The sequence below is a fragment of the Parasteatoda tepidariorum genome, chromosome 7 (genome assembly GCF_982258835.1).
Source record: "Parasteatoda tepidariorum strain Cologne lab strain chromosome 7, Ptep-v5.0, whole genome shotgun sequence".
NCBI lineage: Eukaryota > Metazoa > Arthropoda > Arachnida > Araneae > Theridiidae > Parasteatoda > Parasteatoda tepidariorum.
The window spans coordinates 65,291,747-65,316,096 of record NC_141761.1 but is presented as its reverse complement, the minus strand read 5'-3'; the positions used below and the strand labels follow the sequence as shown (position 1 = coordinate 65,316,096).

The 24,350-nt window shown below is 28.5% G+C and overlaps 1 protein-coding gene across 2 annotated transcripts in view; it reads right to left on the bottom strand.

The window, feature by feature from the left end:
• Window positions 1-24,350, bottom strand: part of Elk (Eag-like K[+] channel) — a 257,112-nt gene that overhangs the window by 106,853 nt on the left and 125,909 nt on the right. Inside the window, exon 3 of one of the 2 annotated variants that reach the window (XM_071183358.2) lies at window positions 21,431-21,508. The exons of the other annotated variant lie outside the window; for it this stretch is intronic. The gene's annotated coding sequence lies outside the window, so the exon portion shown is untranslated. The remainder of the gene's footprint in view (window positions 1-21,430; window positions 21,509-24,350) is intronic. 2 annotated transcript variants of the gene reach the window in all.

Below are 24,350 nucleotides of genomic sequence, written 5' to 3'. Positions count from 1 at the left end.
TATTTTTTTCTACTTTATTTCATTTGGTTCTTTTTACTTCCTTTCTTGATTTCTTTCTTTTCAGCTTCGTATTATTTTATTGATTCTTTTATTGCTTTATCCTTTTTTTTTTTAATCTCCATTACTTTCTTTTTCATTGAATTCTGCCCCTTTCTTTCTAGTATTGATTTGCTTTCTTTCTCTTTTATCTAGTTATATTCTTTTCACTATATATTGCTTCTTTCTTTTTTTTCTACCTTCTTGCATTACTTCTTTCTTTTTTTCGACCTTTTTACATTGCTTCTTTTATATTTTATTACACTGATTCGTTCCTTTCTTCATTGGTTTATGTTATATATTCACAATTTTGCTTTTGCTATATCTTTCTCTTTTTATTTGACTTAGTCTTAATTTTTTCACCACCTTTCTTTTTCGTTGATCATTTTTTCCTTCTTTTATCTTCCCTATTGTTCTCCGTTTATTTCTTTCTTATTTGCTTCTTCCTTTTCTTCCTTCAAGAATTTTTTCCCCACCTTCCTATAATTTGCATTGCCAAATCACTTTCTTCTTCTTTTTCCAGTCCCCATCGTTTTTTTCTTCAACTTTTTTTCTTCTTTGATTTCCATATTTCGCCTTTCGTTTTTTCTTTTCTTTGCTCGCAATGTTTCCATAACAAGGAGAATAATTTTGTTGAACTGGAATATAACGCGGATGCAATATTATTATTCGTATGCAATATTGTTTACGCGAAAAATAATTACATTGCTCATTCATCTGGTTTTGAACATATTCCACATTATCAAGCAGATATTTTAATAAGAATCTTTCAAAAAATAAAAATAAATCTTTGAATAACGCATCAAGTAATAGGACACATAGAGCTATCCTCAATCTTCGGTGCTTCTTTTCTTTGTTTTATTCCATAGAAATATTGATAACTGTCACTATCAAATCAACTAAAGAAGGAACTACAATCACATATTTTAAAAAAACCAAATATTGGATTTAGTATATCAGTTTTTTTGGTTTATTATATTTTTTCGAAGACTACAATTGTTCGATGTTTTCGAGAAACCAAAATCCTACAAGGTTGCGACACCCCAGTCTGAAGGGAGAAAAAAAAATCTTTCTTTCAAGGGGAATGTAAATTTCTCCTTCTGGTGCTTCAAAGTGGAAATAATTCTCGCAACATACGTATATTTTTTTTCCTTTTTTTTTGTTGCATTAGTTGAATATAACAGTGGCGTCAGATTTTTTGTCCCTTTCTCCAAAAAATAGCAAAATCTAAAAAAGGAGTGAAACGGAAAGCAAAATGCCGGTATAGTCCCACGCGAACTATCTCATTGAAATTCTAACAAAATCGAAACTCTTCACTGTCTCGAAAATTCTCAAGATTTCTTTTCCATATATTCTTTCTGCGAAAGCATGGATATGTATTTTGAAGAAAGAAATTCAGTTTATTTCTTTCCAATGCTTACTTCAGTGTGGATCCCCAGATTGTTTTTCAAATATCTTTCTTATTGAAAATTTTCCATTTTTATTTATTTGTTCATATTGTTTGTTTATTTGCTATGTTTTCAATTTGATCGTAACCTACATCGTAAAATTTGCTTTGCACTATTGAATTAAGAGCATGAATATTGAGAAAATAAAAGGGTAACAATATAATTTATACGATTCTTAGTAATCTAATTCTAATTTATTTCTGATCTAATCTAATCTATAATCAAATTTATATCTAATTTATAATCTAATTTATATTTGGTACTTCGGTTTCTAACAAGATCAGTTCATTTTGAAGAAACTTACTGGGCTACAAGTACTTAATTACGCATTTTAAATGAGGTATTTTTGAAGAGAAAAAACATAAACATAAACAAAATCATAAGCATTTGAAGAACGAATTATAAACAAGGAATCAAATTATAAGTAATGAATTAAATTATAAAGAAATATTCCCAAATAACTTTTAATAATATGTTTGAATTACAAGAATTGAATTTACAGGAAATCAGTCATTTTGATATGAGTGCATCACATAAGATTACTAATTTTCGTTCTCAAGTAAGTGTAAGTACGACTTACTCGGAATAAGCTATACTATTCATATTCGAAAAATTTCGTTTTATTAATACAGAGTATATGCACATAGTCTATATCTGAAGGTAGTTCTGAGATGTTTTTGCTAAATTGTTCAGTTATTTTGAAGGACAATGAAACTCTTTACGGCGTTTAAGGGAAATTTTTCCCAGACGAGTCTTTACTCAGCAAATAAATTGAATATAAATCAGAAATAAAGTATAAAAAAAATTTCGGTACCAATTGGGAAAATCAAAAATGTAAAAAAGTATTCTCAATTGCCCATTAAGGAGAAGAATTTGATTAACTTTCCTCCCTCAGATACAGATTTCCAAGCCAGAAGCTGAACTATATCACTTGAGTGGAATAAATCAATCAGTTTGCACTATTCCTATTGGACGATTCATATTCCCATTCCAATAGAAACGCATTCTTATTGGTTGCTACCTGATTGATCATTGATGGATTTCCAGCGGACAGGTAAGAGATGTGACGTCAGCTTCGACACCTGTTTAATGCAGAGCATACTCTTGTAGGTAAAAAATTAAAATATTTTGCTCCATTATTTCCTTAATAGTCTACTCAAAAATATTTTTATTCATAAATTAAATTACTTGAATTATTTGATTTATTTAGTTACCTATTTTATGATTAATAAATAATACTGAATTAGAATTAACTCTACTTTTGAAAGACAGATTTATTGAGAAATGTTTCAGGTTTAGTTTACCAGAAAAATATTTTATTCAAAACCAGTATATATTTAAAGATAGAATTCTAGAGTTTTTATGGAGAGTTTCAAAACTTCCTAATCGTTATTTTTATTCAGACAGATTGTAAAAATACGAATAACTTCTCTTAAACCATGTTCAAGAAAAGTTCCCATTACACTTATTTGAAAGCATACTTTTATTGCATTCTCTCAAGCATTACATTACAATCGACTTCGAATGGTATTCTACTATAATATTTAATATAATTGCTTCTAAAGCTTGAACTCTGTTGAAGAGGAAACTAAAACTAAAATTGTTACAACACAAACATTACTTTATTTTTCGATATGTAAAATGAACTTGATTTGTACTCTAAATAATTAATAGTTGAATGAAAAAGAAAGTACAGATAGTAAGTTACAATTGTCTGATAAATAGTATATATCATGCATTACTCTTATTTCTCCGCACGAGATAATAATAAAGATTTTATTTCACTTTACCTCAGCATAATGAAGAAGATAAGCTAATAGATTTTTCTTGATGATCCCTCTCAAAATTATGCAGTTAAGTGAAAGTGTTTTCTAAATTTGTCATTGCTACATTACGTGCTGTGAATATAAGTTGCATAAAGAATCACTGAATTGATTTTAGTTTTCAAATAATATCTATTAAATTAGAAAATTTGAAATTAATGAAGGAACAGTAAAAGCCCTCGAAAAAACCATGCATGACTCAATATACAATTTGCAATTCTTACAGTACATATATTTCAAATATATGAGTTTATAATAAAATTTAAGATTCTAATGTAAGCAGACACTATTTCACCCTCCTTTTATAGCAGATCATAGCATACTTTATTTTCTTACATTAGATTATAAATTTTGTTCATCAAATCTGTATCGATTTACACAATTTATAGCTTTATAACTATACAATTTATTTACTTACATAAATTTTTGTTTAGACAAATTAATTTACAATGTTGTTTTAATGGAACAAATTAATTTACATTTTACTTTAAAACAGTGCCATTATTTTCTGTACTTTAAAGAAGTTACTCTAAGGATGGCATACAAGTTTAAATTGCTGCTGCATGAAATGATACAGAAAGTGTTTCAATCACTGATCTCTATATGTTACTGATTCAATGCTACGAACTTCAAACCCATGTTGGCGAAGAATCAGGCTGACTTGAAGCACAGTGAAGTACGTTGTACAACTAAATAAGATTCTTTTCACAACACTTAAATATTTACTTTATTTTCTTCATACATAGAGATAACAGTCGGCAAAGAATTCTGTTAGGTTGAAAAACATTTCGCTAAAAAAGAACGAATTCTAAAAGAAAAAAAATAAACAACTTAAAAAATAAAAATGCTGTTGCCAGCCATACGATTTTTTGAAAAGTTAACTTAGAAATGACAAACAAAACGATGTTAACAAAATGACGTAGAAAGCGCAACTAGATCAAAATTATACAAGCGCAACTAGATCAAAATTATGATACCTGAGCGCTTGACGTAACACATAGAGTATCTAGAATTCTAGCATCATTGCTCTTTCAATGGTCACTTAATTTTTACCTTTAAGATATCCGTTATTTTTTGAGAGTAGAATATTTTGTGTTATTGCTTATTTTATTAAAATAAATGAGAACATTGCTTTTAAATAGCAAAATGAAGTAAAAAGTTTAAGTAATGTAAAAAATGAAGTAAAGTATAGAAGAAATAATAAATAAAAACTTAAGTTAAGCACTAAGTATAGAATAAAAGTAAAGTGCAGTGTATGAAGCATAGTGTAAAATATAAAAAAAAGTGTAAATAAAAGTAAAGTGTAACCCTTAAAAATGGAAAAATAAAATTATATTTAAAGTATAAAATAAGCTTTTAAAGAATGAAATAAAATTAAAAGCATGAGCTACAATTTAAGGTAAAGCAAAGCTAAATAAAAAATTAAGTAAATTAATGAATATCTATTCAATTGAAAGTGAGGAAGAAATATTTGTTCAATCCAAAGAAAGAAAGATATATTTATCTAATTCAATCAAAGAATTTAATTTTCTTCATCCCAGTAGAAAAGAAATTGTCTTGTTCACTTCTTGATATCTTGTTCACCTTTTGATTCTTGGCGAGAATGATTAAAAGAAAAGTAACCAAAATTTATTTCTTAATATAAATAAAAATGAACATTTATGAATAAGATGAAAAATTTTTTTTCGTCTTATATGAAATAAATGTTTTTTTAGGAAATAATATGTTATTTTTAAATTTTATTTTGTGATGTTTGTAACAGGTATTCATAACTCTTAGGTTACGTTTTGTCTTTATTTATCTTGCGCAATTATGGAAATAGGGCAAAATATCAATATATAGAAAATAGTTTCAATATAGTATTGCAAAAAAGAAAAGCGTTTTGTTCGTTGAATTGTTATTTTACTTTGATGGATTATGTTATGTACGCGCATGCACGTAGTTTGTTGTTAGAGAACTATCTGAAATTACGTGTTTATTTTGTTAGTTGCGTTTTCAAGATGTGTTTCTGTAAATCGAAATCGCACAGAGTCAATAATTATAAAAATATTGATGAAAAAAATATTATGTAAAGTGATAATTCATCGGGAAAATAGCTGGATTGTGGTAAATCTTGACTACCATGTTATAGCCTCGATGATATTCGGTGCAAATGATTCTTAAGTCATTATTAATTCTTGTTAAACTTTTTGATCATTTGACTTGATGATTTGGATGATTCATTAAATTTGAAATGCCAGAAAGGGCAATAATTATAATTATAGTACAATTTGAAATTATTTTATTTTTGATTGTTTTGAATTATGCTGCCTTTCAGTTTTATCCCTGATTGCGTAAAGTTAATAAATTCAGATTTATTTATCTATTATCATTTTTTTTAAGAAGAACGAATACACAGCAATTCCAGTATAAAATCATTTTCTTTCATTTTCCCTAGCACCTCTATGCTTCGAGTTTGAGGCCCTAAAATTGTGACTTTTTTATTTTCCTTGGTTAAATAGCTTGGAAAAACACCCTTAAGCAAAGCAATGCAGTAAAAAGTAGACATTGATATCAGGTGTTTTTGTTTTGGAAAAAAAAAAGGTTCGTTTCATTAGGAAGGTATCTTAAGTGCCAATTTGCCAAGTAGGTTAATTTTTTTTACACATATATTTTTTCAATGTAGAAAATAATAAATAAAGTTTGCTTTATCTATTTCGAAGTTATCAATTATCAAGTTATAAATTCTTAAAAACTGCGCCTTAAATATGTAGTCAAGTTTCATTCACCCCGCAAATTGAGGTTAAAAATTAGACTAAAAAAGACCAAATTTATAACAGATAAATTACAAGGACATTTATAACATCAAGACTACAATATTGCAGTTGACAATTTTTTTAAAGATAATAATTTATTCACTGAATTAAACGAGAAATGTTTTGAAATTTATCTTTTCATTACCTTCATCCCCTGCTTGCTTTAATGTCATTTGTTTTCCTATTTCTCTTTTGCAAGACGCAGAAAAAAAAAGATGCATCAAAAGACAAAAAGAAATGGAAAGACAAACCAGGAACGTAATATTACATCAAAAGAAATGTGAACAGAGTAACATATTACGGAAAATTACGTCAAAAACGTCGAACGGCATAAAAATAATTCTTCCAAATGTATTCCAAACGCATTTGGAGAAATTTAAGACATTCTTTCTTTTCTCCCAGCTTTATGGCATTATTTTTTCAATCATTTATATTTCGGCAACTAAAGTGAATTAGACAAAAATACTTATATACGTTATTTCCTAACTAAAGCAACTAATTGTATAAAAAATTCTGCTTGATTTGTATGTGGCATTTCAGGTACCCTATTTGTCAGATATAGAACTCTGTTATGTTGAAATTTATTCATACTGTGAGTGGCTAAGGGTGAAAAATATATTAAAAAAGTTAAAGATCACGTCAAACAAAATTAAGCAATCAATTTAAAACTTATCACCTACTGGAGGCAATAGATTTTAATTTAAATTTAGAAACAGGTTTTGGAGTTATAGTTTAAGCACCAAAGTTGAATTGAAGCCCTTACAAATCTTTAAAAGCAAGTACCGGAAAAATGAAGAGGCAATCCGGAAATTCAGAGCCATTTATAGAAAAGCATAACATTACTCAACGTCTTAGCCAGAGAGAACGCCATTCTCTGCAGATGTCTATTTTGGAGAGTAAGTCACATGACTTTTCTTCAGTGTGACAAATGGCGAAAATCCTGCATATAAATTTTGATTTACGTCACTTTTGAGATGAAAGGAAGACATTTTGGAAAATTCGTTTACGTCACAAAATGCGGAATTATCTCAATATGTAATATTTTCCATATTTTGATTTTCCTATTCCGTCTTCTATAACAATTTGTTCTTAATTTAAGGAAGTAGAAATTATTATATATTGTTGGAGCAAAGGAATTGTTACAGTAAGCTACTGTGTGCATAGGTGTAAAATGTTGCTACATATTCGAATAAAACCGCTATTCAAAAAGAAAGGCCAGATATACTATTTAAATGATCAAATCTTTCAGCTGCGTTCAGAAATCTGTTGATATATTGTACATCATGAAAGCTTTAAGGTACATAAACATGAACATGTAAAGAAGTTTCGTAGTAGATTAACTTAAAAAGAAGAATTTTTCGGCGTTTTGTAAAATAGCCTGAAATAAAACCACTGATGATTTAAATCAATCACTATGGCTAGATCAATTCTCAACAATTAATTCAGATGCATCTTTTGGTTATTAACCCTTCGTGGTCGTATGTCTACTTTCAGCCAGCAGCGCTTTTTTTTTACCGTTCCAGTCATATATCTGCTCTCAGCCACCACTGCAAAGAATCATACTGATCTTATATTATATTAAGTCGACAAGCTTCGGAGATACTTAGAATTTGAAATAATAGTGCATAAATTGTCTTTAAGTAAATTAATTTTGACCAGCATGACACCCACGTATAAACTTAATACGACCGCAAAAGGTTAAACTTTGAAACTCAAGATCACTAATGAAATTTGTAAATACCTTATCCAGTCTAATTTTTTCAAATACCCAAACAATCTCTAGAAAAAGTAGTTTTGATCCCACAAAAATTGTTTCAAAAAAATTCATGGAGAATTGAATTACGTAGAATGATTGGTGAAATAAATGTAACTATATTTAAAGTTATAGCTTATTCATAACCTATTATAAAAGATTATCACCGAGTAATTCTTTAATGATTTAGTATATAATGAAATTCAAATTGATTATCACATACACCGAAGAGCCATTACATTATGACCACCCTGCTAATAACATGTAGGATCCCCTTTAGCCATCAAAACTGCTAGCACCCGCAATGGCATTGATTCCACAAGGTGCTGATAGGTAGTCTGAAGTATCTGGTACCAAGCGCTCACCAACTGGTACTGCAATTCCCTCACATTGCGAGAGGGTAGTGTGGCAGCACAAATTTGATTTTCCAAGTAGGACCACAAATGCTCTATTGGATTAAGATCTGGAGAATTTGGAGGCTAAGACATGACTTGAAAATCACTGGAATGTTCCTCGAACCAATCCAAGACGATTCGACCCTTTTGACAAGGTGTATTATTCTGTTGGTAAACACCATCACCCGCAGGAAAAACTGTTGCCATGAATGGGTGAACCTGGTCTGCAACTATGTTCAAGTAGCTTACAGGCGTCAGGGATTGTTCTATGAGGATTATGGGTCCTAGTGTGCCCCATGAAAACATTGTTCCTGGGCGAGAAACCGGGAAAACCTGGGCGAGCCCATTGTTATAGATGGAGGGTGTTCATAATGTAATGGCTCTTCGGTGTATATCAATGTGGTAATGAAGAACTCCTATTTTCAGAGATTATCACCGAACTTTTTTTTCTTGACTTAGTATATACTGACATTCAAATCGATTATCACGTATATCAGCACTATATAACTTAGCAGTTAATCTTCAACCTTTCAAAACATTTTTTAAGTGAAATGCTGTTGAAATTATTATTATCCTTATTGATGTAGCTTTGTTATAAAGTGACATTTAGTATATAATGACATTCAAATTGATCATCACGTATATCAGCACTATATAACTTAACAGTTAATCTTCAACTTTTCAAAAATTTTTTTAAGTGAAATGCTGTTGAACTTATTATTATCCTTATTGATGTAGCTTTGTTATAAAGTGACATTTAGTGTTAAAGTGCTACTGAGTAACTTAAAGAAAGAAGATTAACTCTAACGGAATTTCCACTATATCGTGATAATTTAAACGAACAACGATTCTTTTCCGCAGAATTTATGATTTATTCATGAGATATTAAGCAAATATTATTATGGTTATTAGTGAATTTAAAACGGTATTTTTAATGAAATTATGAATAAAATGCTTTAAAAAAAACCTTTGGAAAAACCGGATATTTCTCTCGTCTCTAAAACATAAAATTCCCTCTTCTTAATAAAACTCTTCAATAAAGATTTTCCCTCTCAACCGAATTCAATTTATTTTCCTTCAACATCTTAGAACAAAATGTTTATGAGATTTCTCGCACAAAACGCTTTCTGCTTTCACATTCCTCAACATCTTCCGTAATTTCCCTTTTTTTCTCATTCATTTTGGTATTTATGCTTTCTTTCGTTGAGAAGCGTTAATAAACCCAACTCACTTTCCAGAAATATTTTTTTTTCAATGCATAACAGCTCAGCAGCATTATTAGAGTCCTTGTTGAACTTTATTTCTATTTTAAGTGCTCTACAGAGCTTTGTTGGATGCTCTTAATAGGTTTCCTCCAATTGTATTCCCTGTTTTCTTTTACCATTTCATCTTTTATGGTTTAATAGTATTTCTGGCAAAGAGTGATATAAATGGCAATTATGAAAGAAAAAGAAATGAACTAAACTGATTAGGGTTTATTAAATTAAACCCATTGTGAAAAGGAATATAATTGCATTAAAAGTGCAATTAACACTTACCTTTAATTCTAAAACTTTCTTTAAGTTTATTAGAAATTCGTTTGCATTGTTTGATGCGTGAGAACTATTATATTTTAGAAAATTAGTTTTTTGTATAGAAACCGCAAGTATTTTGAAGTAAAACTGATAGCTTAGTGAAAGAAAAATTTGAAATCAATAAGAAAACTATTATAAATGTATAAAGATAGAGGTATTTTAAATGCTGAACAGAGAAACAATTGAAGGAAACCTATTAAGAGCTGGAAGCTCGTTTGACGTAACATTTTGATCGAATTTTTGGGTAACATTTTTGACGTAACATTTTGATCTGGGGCAAAAATTATTCTTGCAACCGCCGTCTAATTTTTATAATGATAGACCAAACGGTTCTGGTGTTACATCTAATACACACACGCACGTACGCTGATAAGCTGACACATAAATATTCATATTTATAAATATTTATGTATAATGTATTTAAAGGAATACATAACGCATATTTCATGGAAATGCATGTTAAACATGAAATAAAAATATATGCTTTTGTGTGTTAAGTAAAAATGTTCGAAATGTAAACATTTACATTTAAGTTAATAAAATGCTAAATATGTAAGTCTATAACATACATTACATATATTTTTCTATACGCTTTTTAGGTTTATATATTAAATAAGTGTGCCCATATGTTTAACTTGGAAAAAGTATAAATGTTTGTATGTTTTATGTGAACAATTAATTAATTTAGAAGTTTTGCGTTTAGAACATAGTGCTGATAGTATTCCCTCGCTATCTTTAAGTTACAAAAGAATAAAGAGGAATTACAATTCAATTTTAAATGTTGGATAAAAATGAAATTCTTCAAATCAAAAAAAAATATTTCTTAAAGTTTTAAATGTCTTAAATCAAAATTTTACGCATAGAACCATACAAAAAAACTTTTTTAAGCAATTAAAACAATATAAAAATGAACAGAAAATATACTGAATTGAATGTAGCGAAATTTTATTTTCTCAACATCAAAAACAAACTTAAATTCTTACATAAAATGCAAAAATTAATTGCAAAACACATGCGAAGTATTTCCCAACACTTGCTGCAAAATTCTTACGAAATGTTTTGAAATGTTTTCCCCCTTTTCGCTTAAAGTCTTCGTATGAGGACAAAATTTTATTATTTTTTTCAGTTGAATTAAAATACCGATTTAAGCTGCTAATAGGAACGGTCGAAACAAAGAAGATTAGGAATCTTTTAAATTAACTATTTATTTCAGTTGAAATAATAGTTGTGCAGAAGTTACTAAATTACAATTAAAGAGGGATTTTATAAAATACAGACAATACTTTCCCAGTAAATAGGCCGAACTTTTCGCAGAAAAGCTAATCGGAAATACACAATATATTTATCGTTTACATTTAACTTTTAAAGGATTAACAGGGGAACTAAAAATAGTAGCGTCAGGGGGGGGGGGGTAAAGTTGGTACATGTGGTAAAGTGAGTAAATGTTAAAAAAACATCTATTTTCTCCTTTTAAGTTTGGATAATTTATTTGATATTTTTGGAGACATTTACTGGAATTGAGCCAAGCATTTTTACTTCAGTTATACTGAATAATAAAAAAAATTAAGGTTTACTAATTATCTGTCTATGGTCAACTTATAAAGTGTGTTAGTTTAAACTGTTGATGAACTTTCCACAAATATCATTAAAAACTGTCAATAACTATTAATTTTAGTTTAAATTGGCAGAGAGACATTTAAAAAACAGATCTACATAGAAATTTAATAAAACAGTTAAAAATTCTATTTATTAGGAATTGTTTTCAGAGGTGGGGTAAAGAGGTTAGGCTTAGGTGAGTGTTATATGATAATGATTTTTTTACTGTTTTTTTATTGTTAATTTGTTTAAACTTTTCTGTGTTAGCCTTAGTAAGTATCTAATGCTGCATATTTTATAATGAAATAGTTACTTGTTTGATGATAGCCCTACAGAGTAATTTTAACGCTGAAAACAAAATTTCTTTTAAATTTTATTTTTTAAAAAGAATAATAATAGGGGGAGTAACAATCTAACAGACAAGTTATACAATTAAAATAATTACCAAAATAGCACAATAGTGCAACTTAATGGGCATATTTAAAGATATAGATGATTTTTCACTGAAGCTCTGCCTTGAGAGGGCAACAAAACTATATCCTTAAAGCTACTAAATTCAATAAAAATACATGTCTGGTATAAATAGTAAAAACACTTTAAATTACTGCTTTATATATAAATTTTTATACTCTCATTTATATTTCAAATAAACCAAAAAACTATTACACTTTTCTTACTTTTTGATAAAATTGTGTATAGTTCAGGAAAATATACTGCATCCGAAGTGAGATCTAATTTTGATAGCCATGAACATTAACTCTTGAATTTAATAACAAAAAAAAAGTTTTTTCAGAATTTTTTTCATACAATCATGATATATTTTTTATTTCTTAAACAATATTTGCATATGTTTTTTAGCGAAATCTATACCAATTATAGAACTATACCCACTTTACCCCACTGTGGGGTAAAGTGAGTACATCAAAACATGTTCTTTTGAATGTATTAGTATAAGAAAACAATCAAACAAAATAGATAAGTTATGACTCATATTTAATCTATATGAATCCAATGTATATAAAATTCATCAAGATTTTCAACAAAATAGATTTAATGGTTTTGTTTTAGAGCCTTCTTTAAAAAAAGCTTTATTTTATTCTCCCCTTACCACACCTGACGCTATGTATTATTTTGTTGAAATCATTAGAAATATCTAAGTTTGAGTCGAATAAACAAATGTGTGTAATTAAAGCAAACTCGAATATTGGAATTTTGCGAATCTCTGTTTATTCGATTTAAAATACTTTATATTTATGTTCGAATTGGTCATTCATGAAATTTGTTCCGAGAAAACTCCTGTTTCAATTTGCGGAATTCAATGCGTGCTAGAGAGCTTTGCCTTTTGTTAGTTTCTATCACTCATCTCCTTGTTAGCAAGGGAAAACTTTTTTTGATAGAAAATCGATTATTCCTTCAAGAGCTAAATTATAAAATAGCAAAAAAGCACAGAATAATAACTAAAATTTTTATTTTTTTATACTTATCCGATTGATTTATGATTCTGTTGGGATAAAGTGTTAGTTTAAATCATTTGGCTGTGTTATCTCTATAATTTTGTCGATTACAGGTGGTATGGAATTTCCCTGATAAGTTGTTAGGAAATATTATTTGTGAACGACATTTTCATTCTTTATCATGTCCTATCTTCTTGTACATGGATTACATTTTAATTTCAAAAGTTCACAGATTTGGATCCGCATCTACGTTTACATTAAATTTTGTAGTTGCAAGTGACATTATTTTTTTTAAGAACATAACTCGAAATAAAGACATTCACATTCGTCATGCAGTTAGTTTAGAACATGCGTCCATGAATGTAATGGACGGAAAAATGTTATTGCGTCTGTTAAGAATATGCGATTTTTAAAACTGATAAACTAGGCTGTACGTGAATGAAAAAAATTTACATTTGATACCCTCCTGAATCTGAATATGACCCTTGTTATCTCCCCCCCCTCCTTGAAAAAGACCCTACTTCAATATTTATCGCTTTTAAATTAATCTTTGGTAATGAATTTTATTGATGGATAGAAAAATTATTATTTTTACCGTTGAGATGCCAGGGAAGTTGTTGTTGTTTCTAACCCCTAAGTGGAATAACCCAAATAGACCAATTCCCTAAGTCCACAAACTTCCAGAAAGTCTAAAAATAGAAGATGTTTTGGAAAAACCTAGTTCAACTTGAAATAAAAACATTTTAGAACAAGTTTGGACGATGATGCCTACCAGTTTGCGCAAAAACTAAAAGTCCTCGGTCCCTGTACATACCAAAGACACATCAAGTGATCTTTGGCAAAGCGTGATATATAGGCTTCTATATACTATTTGCTTCCAGTCAGTATTCATAGATTCTCAAAATCATGCTCAACAATATTCTGAACATAACTTAGGCATTTTTAATAGCAATAAGCTCTGATCTGAATACAGAGCAATAGTCTGAGTTTTGGAATTTGAGATTTAATTTGGAATTAGGAGTCTTGATGGAATTACCAATATCAGAAAGGCTTAAGTTATGCTGAGTGAAATGTAGCTACAGAAGTTAATTTCAATGCATCTATAGAAGTGAATGGTTAAAAAATCCTTAATAGTAATTGTTTCTAGTGATTGTTTTGTAATTTTTATACAGAATCCAGTTTATAGCCCATTTATCCTCTCCAGTAACTTCTATTTCAAAAATTAAAGTTTAATTATTAATCCTCTGGAAGCTAGAGTTGGAAAAAGTTTTAAAACATTAACAATTTTAACAAGAAAAGAAATTTTAAGGACTTTTTCTCCTTTAAATTCTAAAATAAAAGATCGAATTTTCGAGTTTTTTTTTCCGTAATTTTTTTCAAACTTTTATTCTAGATATTTAAGCATCTGGACTTCTTTTACTCTCTCAAACACCCTCAAATAATAGAAAATTGAATAATATAGAATTAAATAATACCAAATAAAAGAATGTAAAATAAAATAATATAGAATTAAAAAATATGAAATTAAAAGTAGGTGAAGAGTAGATTTATAGAAGCTCTCACAAGAAAGTTCGGAAGAATCACTGTTCGAAGGCTTCCCAGTTCTTCCTTCTCCCCTGCTCTTAGCCAAAATTTTGGCTAAAAGCATAGTTTGCCTAAATATTTAGAGGATGTTTGGAGGAGGAAAAGAGAGCTAAAAGCTGCGATATATAGAAAGTAACTTAAATTCGAAAGAGAAACAGAAAAAATTATAATTCTTAATCAATTGTTTACATTTTAAGGGAGGAAATCCCTCAAAATCTCCCTTCCTAATAAAATGTTTCCTTTTTTAAAACTTTTCAGCTCATTAAAACTTTTCAGCTCATATTCGGATTTATGAGATTATTATTTTTACGTTATTATGATAACATAAAAATTAGTTGAAATGGTTAAAGTCTATAGTGAGGGAGAGGCTCTAAGAAATGTACTCAGAGATTTGACCTTAAAATTTAAGGGAATAATTAAAACCAAATGGCTATTTCTATGATGATTCGCGAAATCAATCTGATTTTATTATAAATGAAAACAAAAAAAACTTATTTAAAAAAAATTGAGGTGAAAGAACTAAGTTTTACGACCAAGTTCCTAAACTTTTAGTGATAATATTTGAACAGAAATATTTAATTGTGTTTTTGAAACGTTCAATAGAAATTTGTATTACTTTTAAGGTTAGCGTAAAATACAGTACTGACAAAAATTGAATGATTTAACTAATTATGGGAGGTTTTTTTGAATAAAGAGGTTAATATTGTATCAAATGAATTTCTACCAACTGTTATTTATTGAAGACTATAAAATAAAACATAGGATAAGATTTGATTTTGAAAATGATTTTTATTTATAGGCAAGAAACATGGGTGATTACAATACTATCAGGGAGATGGAGTTAACAGTGGTGAAATTTCCTTTTTTTTAAAATCAAAAATAAATAGTTTTTAAACTCATGTTCCCCATAATCGTTCAATAAACATAATCGAACATTACATTTCTTCACAGAATTATTTTATTTGCAGTAAAAGGAGAGCTAAATTTCTTTCTCTGCATCAGAATAAAGAAAAAAAAATTCAGTTGAGAGAAGTTTTATATGCCAACTTACCAACTAACAAATAATACCAACTGACTGCAGTGAACTAACAAATTAGTAATTTGTTAGTTAGTTCAAAATTCAGGGACAAAAAAATATATATATGCTTTATTTTCATCTTTAATAAAACAATTTTAAACAATACGTACCAAAAACTCAAAAAATAAAAAACTTAAAAATACAAACTAAACTTTTAAAATACCGCTTAATACAATAAAGAGAAATAGTTTAATCACTCCCCCCCCCAATAATGTCTAAGAGTGAAGAAGCAACCACTCATAAAAACAGGTGAAAGTCTTAATTTAAATGCCCGCAAGAATTTTATCGAACGAAATCAGCAGTTTGTAGAAAATCGAAAGGAACTTATTGATCGGCCCAAGAAATAAAAGGGAGAAGATAATAGGGTCATAACTTTTTTTTGTTGTCTCGCTTGAAAAATTCGTATACTTTGAAACGTATGCGAATGATGTTGTTTTTTCTAACGGATCGAAATGAAAATAAATGAAAGAAATATAAGAAAAAAATATGAAAAAAATTTAATATTAAAAAAACAAACAAGAGCATTCATATTAACTTCATAAAAAATCGAAACATTAAAATTATTCAAAGAGAGTTAAGGAAATGAACGTTGTGTATAATTAAAAGCAAATTAATACGTTTTTAAGCTGAAATGAAAAAAGAGGAGAGGGAATTGATTACAAATTCTTAAACAGTGATGCTCTACTGCCACATTTTATGGAATTAAATTAAGTGAAATTGTCTTAGAAATGATTAAGGATTTCATTAACAATATAATAGATGCTTTTTTGTGGCTTATGGAGGTCATGGAAGTTAAGGCTCCATAATTTAATTACGGTAAAGTGGTGAGCATTGCTCATAGATCGCCTTTACTTACCATTTACGCTGGTACTCATTGACTTAAAGCTGGGTGGGCTTCAAACTGGCACTGTGGATTGAGCCTCAATTCACAGTTTAGTGCCTTAGCAGCAAGTTCATCATGACTCAATAATTATTTTAGTGATTTTTTTGTGCGAGTGGACAATTGTTAATTTTTTCATCTTTGTATTAGGTATCGGCTCCTTGTGATTAAATTTGATTAAAAAGTGCTAGTTAGTTTTTTTGCGTAAAATGTATTTTTTTTTGCTCTTTAGTAAAGTCAAAAGTTAAATATAAGAACACTATAATATTAAAAAATTTAATTAAAATATTTTCTTCAAATTTGAAGATTTTTATATGCAGTTTTTTCCAAACAATCAAGTATCGAAAAACAATTAAGAAAAATGTGTCTTGAAGTTTGTGTCCGTTCTCTTGAAGAAATATATCGTTTGTTGGAATTTCATTAGTTCCTGAGGTGATCAAAATTAAGTTCACAAATAGTATGCTTCGAACAAGACAATGGGATCCGGCTTTCTTAAAATTCTACCGTTGCATATCGAGTCTTTAAAACGTCTGACCAAAACATATATATATATATATATATATATATATATATATATATATATATATATATATATATATATATATACACACCGAAGAGCCATTACATTATGACCACCCTGCTAATAACATGTAGGATCACCTTTAGCCCTCAAAACTGCTAGCACCCGCCGTGGCATTGATTCCACAAGGTGCTGATAGGTAGTCTGAGGTATCTGGTACCAAGCGCTCACCAACTGGTCCTGCAATTCCCTCACATTGCGAGGGGGTAGCTTGGCAGCACGAATTTGATTTTCCAAGTAGGACCACAAATGCTCTATTGGATTAAGGTCAGGTGAATTTGGGGGCCAATACATGACTTGAAAGTCATTGGAATGTTCCTCGAACCAATCCATGACGATTCGACCCTTATGACATGGTGCATTATCTTGTTGGTAAACACCATCCCCCGCAGGAAAAACTGTTGCCATGAATGGGACAAATATGTTCAAGTAGCTTACAAACGTCAGGGATTGTTCTATGAGGATTATGGGTCCTAATGTGCCCCATGAAAACATTGTTCCTGGGCGAGAAATCATGAAAACCTGGGCGAGCCCATTGTTATAGATGGAGGGTGGTCATAACGTAATGGCTCTTCGGTGTACATATATATGGATAGATAGAGAGATATCTTTAAAAAACTATATGAAATAAAACAAAAAAGTAACGTATAAATCAATTAGCGAGAGGAGAAACCATTTACTAATTGACATCTTTCAAAAATTATTTAAATATATTTTAGTAACTAGTTTGCCAGATTACAAAATATGAAATTAAAGCTTAAATAGAGGATAGGGAGAAGCATTTTATGACGCATTCTTATTGAAGTTCAGAATCGCATTTGATTTGTGTTTCCTTGGATTGGGGCGAAACTGGATTTGCACAAGGTTATTATGTATTACACTGGATAATTCAAAGTTAAAGTTTGTAATCAATAAAAGGTCGGTTAATCCAGTTTCGGGCATTATAAAACAAATTTTTAGATAAGTAATTAAAAAATGTCCTTGTTTTATAAGCTTTATTTTATAGAAGAATATTTAAAAGCTAATGTTTCTTATCGAGCTGATTTTATAAAAGGCTGGATTTTTGTATGGTACGCCTTTAGGAGTAAATTTAAAATAATTGCTTCCAGTTAAATTTAAACACGTGTCTCATCAAAAAAGAATAAACTTGTGTATACTTTGTGTTTCAATTGAAAGAAGTCTTTAATGAACTCTATAGAAAGAAAGTAACAATTCTTATAAAATTTTGTTCTTAAGAAAAGATCTTTGGGAATTGTCGAAACACCTGGCTTAACAATGTGTCCATACCGATCGATTGACTTGCGCAGAAGAAAAGTCTTTTCACCATTTCTTTCATCTTTAAAAGTCAAGGCTTATCGGTGTCCATTTCAACAAAAGCTACTTTTGAACGGAATTAAGAGCACTTTTCTTCTTCAAATATAGACTTAGCAAACTCTTTTTCATGCAAAAACAAGAAGAACTATTTACTTTGATCTTTTTGATAGCAAAAGAGAATTTTCTTTTAAAGAATGAGATTATAACATTAAATATAAAATCTATGGCATTGAAACTATTTGTATTAGTAAAAAGACATCACATCATTTGCGTTTTATGATCGTTTATAATAAAAAAGGAATATTTGACTTATAATAGGATGAAACAGAAGCCAGAACCGAAGAAAATCAAATGTTTGAGTTGGTATACCAGGGTTATGTTCAATTACAAAATATTGTAATTATTGAACTCAGATAGGTATTGCTTAACGAATCAGTTATCGATAAAGTGGGTATTTTAAAAATCTAATCTTGGAAAAATACCTACTTCAAGATAACGAAAATGGGGTTCAAATCAATGTAATTTGCAAAGAATGTTTTAGAGACAAAATATGATAGATTCAGAACAAGATCAGCATTCTATTCTATCTATTCTTATCACTGAACAAAAAATCTGATATGCCGTAATTTTTACAGTAATAATTACTATAAAATCACTGAATAACTCCTATTAAATAAATATTAATGTAAAAAGTGCGGTATAATGTTTTGTGGTAAAAAAGGATTTAGTTCCGGAACTTTATGACATCATTTGATCCCGAATTTTTTAGGCATGATATCGAAGCGGCTAGTGCCTTATACTACATTTTGATCCGGAATTTTTTACAATATGCTACCTGTTTCAAAAAAAGTGCTCAGGCTAATAGCTATCTAGCATTAGTATAAAAGAGCTCATTAAAGCATTAAAAACAGTAAGTGCACATTCTTTTAGCTATCTCTTCCCTTCATATGTATCAATACACTAAGCAATTCCGAATCAATTTATTTTTATACCGTAAAGCCCGTATTTACCGGAACATGCTACGGAACAAAAAGTTTGATTTATCGTAATTTTTCCAGTTGTAATTGCAGTAAAGTCATTGAATCATTATTAGTAAATAAATATTGCTATCCAAATTACAGTACAGTAATTTACAATAAAAATAGAATTTACTTCATATCGTAATTTAATCAGGATTTTTTTAGAGTGTGATGACTGCTCTGAAGTGGTAAGTACACATTTTTTAAGCTATTTCTTTCCCTTATATGTATCAATACATTGCAAAAAATTCTGGAAAAAATTCTGGTAAAACATTCAGGCACTCATTGTGACGCTACTTCATACCGTAAAATATACTTTTATAGAAATATGTTATGGAATAAAAAAATTCTTATAAGCCGTAATTTTTACAGTAATAAATCACTGAATCACTCCAATTAAATAAATAAGGCTATGTAAATTATGGTATGAATGGATTATACGGTATAAATAGATTTTATGCTAAAACAGATTTTATGGCGAAATAGATTTTACGGAATATGCACCCGGTAATTTATACCGTAATTTGATCCGGAATTTCCTACAGTGTAGGAAGCTTATTTCAATGAACTCGACTACTTCGTAATCATTTTCGTTTCTTGACGATAAGCATATTGTTACAGTAATATTAAAAATTATTCAATTTAGCAACTAAAAATTTTTTATTTTATGAAAACAGACTTTTCTCCACAGATCTAGTTTCTGATTGTAGTACAAGAAAATTTAATCCCCATAGTTTTGCAATTGCAATTTCCTTCGCAAACCAGTTATTTAATATCCTATTTAGTTTTTATTTACTACAATAACTCATTAATTATTATTTGTCGAAGAGATTATTTAGTAATAATACAAAAAATTCATTTTTGATATTGCTTTAAAAGCTTATATAGTTATTTCATATTCATTATTTTAATTATACCCGTTGACTGAACATATAGCACTCTTCATAAACTAAATATATTGAATTGTAAGTATAACTTATTTGCTGTTTAATAATTTAAAAATTGTAACTAAATATATTTATTACAAAACTTTGTGTAATAAAGCAATATGCGGTTGTTTTAAAATATAATAATTCAGCATCATTTTTAGTCTTTTATTTTTCATTTTGAGTAATAATCAATATATATATATATATATATATATATATATATATATATATATATATATATATATATATATATATATATATATATATATATATATATATATATATATATATATATATATATATATATATATTATATTAATAATAATAAATTTATAAATAAATAATAGGTTTAATAATAGGTTTTGAAAATAATAGATTAAATCTTAAATATATTTTATTAGAATAAAAATAGGCAAATCTGAAATAGGATTTTATATAAATAGAATAAAAATGTTATCAAGTCTGCTAAATACAGAAAAAGTGTTCTAAAGATGTTTTAATGACAGCGTAACGTTGAAACAAAGAGAAAAGAAAATTTTCAATATTGCTTGCAAATAATTCAACGTAGAAGAGTGAAAAATATCATAAAATGATTCGAAAAACATCAGCAATCTGTAACAAACTTCACCATGTCAATTAGTGAAGTCATTCAAAAGATAAAAGGAAAAATTTAATCTGTAATGATGATTTTTAACAATAGAATTCCATATTTTCGATATGTACTCGAACTAAATGACGCCGCAAAATGGTGATTGTTTACAAACCACCTCCATGAAGATTTGCAAACTGCAGAACATACACGATCCAAAGAAACACGGTTATTACCGAATGTACACAAAGACTTTCGCTTTTAGATATAGAAAGAAAAGAAGAATAAATGAAATCCAAATGAGTAACAAAAATGTTTCAAATAAAAATTTTGCATTTAAAGTTAAAATTGCCTCCCCTCTATTTTTCTCTCATAAATTCTCGTTAAAAAAGTCGAAAATAACTTTTAATTTTGAATCAGCACTACGTAAACTTTTTTAATTGCTTTTATTCCTTGTTCTCTGTGCTATTAGGATGAGAACGACTTCTCCTTTGGTAAAGTGATGTTCCTCAAATCATTTTTTAAGGTAACCATCTTAAAAAACGTAATCTTCAAAAAATGCGCTACTTTTTGCTTTACTCACCAATAGACAGTAATCTTGTTTAAAAATATTCTCTTCGATATGGCATGGTTTTCGCTTTTCTTTTCACACCTTTGTTACCTACAATAAAAATTTACAAGTTTAAGAAAATAACAGAATTTTTTTTTTGTTTTTGGAAAACGCGTAAATGGTTTATATATATGTGCGAATGAATCCATGGCTTTTGACCCACCCATGATGAATAAAATTAACTAATATATTTGTCAAAAATATTTCGTTAATATGTAGTTATGCCAGAAATATATTAGTATAAAATTTGTAAACATGCAAATGATGCATAAAGGAACCTGAGTGAAATTATAATTTTTTTATTATTGTTCCGATATGAAATCACCCAGATGTACGAAAAAAAAAACAGAGTTTGATTTTCGACTCGTTGATTAATTGTTGTTTATAAATAGTATTGTTAATAGTTTTATGGTATTAAAATGAAAATGTTTTGTGAAAGAAAGCGAAAATCTTATATGCAATGAATAACATTTTCTTTTTGTTTTTTGTTGCATGATATTTTTTTGAAACAGATCCTAGATTTTTTCTCATAGATAATTTCAAATCTGCAATTGGTTTCGTACTCCAATCTAGTTATTTTTAAAATAAAATTTTTAGTCTATTTTTTTTATCAAAATGTACAACTTTAAAAACGTTATATACAACAAGGGATCGTATAAATTTTGCAACAAATTTCTAGGGGAGTTAGGGCACATACTAAGGATTAAAATTGCATAAAAACCCTTGCCCGGAAATGCTGCCACAAGCCGCCAGATGCGCTTCCCGAATGTGAATTGCTTCTACGTGGGCTTCTGAACAGGTCATAATAGGGAAGCGCCACTAGTCGCGTATGACTACAGTCTCGGGAATGGAATTCTCTATAATTTTTAATCCTGATGATATGTTCTAACTCTCCTGGAAGTTTGTCGCATTATTTCTGTCACCCTCAGTTATATATGACGTTTTTAAATTTCCACATTTCTACAAAAAATGGACTAAAAATGCCGTTTAAAGAACTATAGCTATAGCAGCAAAACTAATTTCAGACTTGAAATTCCCACACCTGAATTAGGCAATATCAAGTATTTACATAAATGCAATAAAAATTTGTTCCTCCGTGTAATACCTTACTTTTAACGCAAACGTGAGAGTGGAAATTTGTTCTAAAGATGTTTTCATACTTTTTCTAAAAGCTTAAAGCCATCTGAAGCAATCAATCATCCGATAAATGGAAATGTAGTTCATTCTCAGAATATGATAATGTTAGCAAGACCTATGAAAATTAACATTAACACGACCAACAGAATGAATCTTTCCATTTAATTCTGTCCCAATAAATCCTTTCAGTTAACTGTATCTTATAAATAACTGAATAAACTGAATAAAGTTATTGAATTTAACCTTAACTTGAATAAACATTTTTAACGGTAATATTTCGATGAATTTATACATTGAAATAGTAAACTAACAGTTCTGAATGGGTTGGATTAACTGAATAAACTGAATAAAATTATTGAATTTAACCTAAGCTTGAATAAACATTTTTAACGGTAATATTTCTATGAATTTATAAATTGAAATTGTAAACTAACAGTTCTGAATGGGTTGGATTAAACTATACAGAATGAATCTCACCTTACAACGCAATGTTTAAGGACTTGTTATTTCTAGTCAGCTTAATTTTTTTCCATCTTTAGAAACTCTTACTACTCTTTAATAACACTAGAAATAAACTCTTTTCTAGCTTTAGAAACTTAATGTTAAATATTGTTACTAAGAAAATATTACAAAAAATAAGGATTTTATGATGAAATTTAATTCTTTTTAACTGATTCAATGCATTATTTACTTATAAATACAAAAACAATATAATTTTTAGGGTATTTCAATGTTGAATGTGTTTCGAATTTCTAATCTTATGTCTTCTTCTAACAAGCTCTCAGAAATGAAATTCAATTTTTAAAAAAAATTCATCTATTGGAGTTAAAAAATGTTACCTTTCAGCGGAATTAAAATATTTTAAAGAAATCATGTCAGTAACTCTTTCTCTGGTCATGAAATTGTGGAGTCTTAACCTCTACGATCTGGCTCACTACGAGCTGTTGCACGAATGCTTTACTTAACACTTCCAGTAACTTGGGAAAATATTACACTATCGTATTTTCATTTTGAAATCCCATTTGAGAGTGTATATAAGTTTTAATATATTTAAGCTTGAATGAAATTTTTTTGATGTGTCAGATTACTAACTCTTCATTTAGAAATAGCAAATCAATGCAGACTTACTTTATGGAATAGAACAATAGAAAATTTTAATTTTTAACTGTAATTTTTATATGTTAAAAATAACAATATTTCATGAGAAATAACAGAAGCAACAAACAATTAATTTTTTCATTTAAATAATAAGGAGACAAATGGAAATAGTTGCAGTAGTCAATTTTTTACATTAGAAAATTATTTTGCATGTCTACAACATCGATGTTAAAGATTTTAGTTATAGATAAATCATTCAGGTTTTTGAAGATTAAAGGAATAAAATTTTGGTCATATTATTTCGAAACATTCTGAATTTATGCATAGTAAAACAAAACTAGTTATGAAAAATATTTTCAATTGACACACATTGTTTTGTTTACCTAATAAAAGGAGAAAAAAATACTTAATATTTTTTAAGAAAGTTGGATTCATATTAAGGAATAAAACTGTTTTTCTACTATTTTTTTTTGTTGGTGTGCTTAACAATCGTGAAGAATAGCTTCGTGTTTCCCAGATTGAATATTTTTTTATATGAAAAAGTTAAGCCTAATGTAGTTCTATTTTTTTACGCTATTCAATTTCTTCTTAAGTGATAAATACGGTTGAATCAGTACTTTTTATCACGCAATGCGCTCGAAATATTTATCTTATTTAT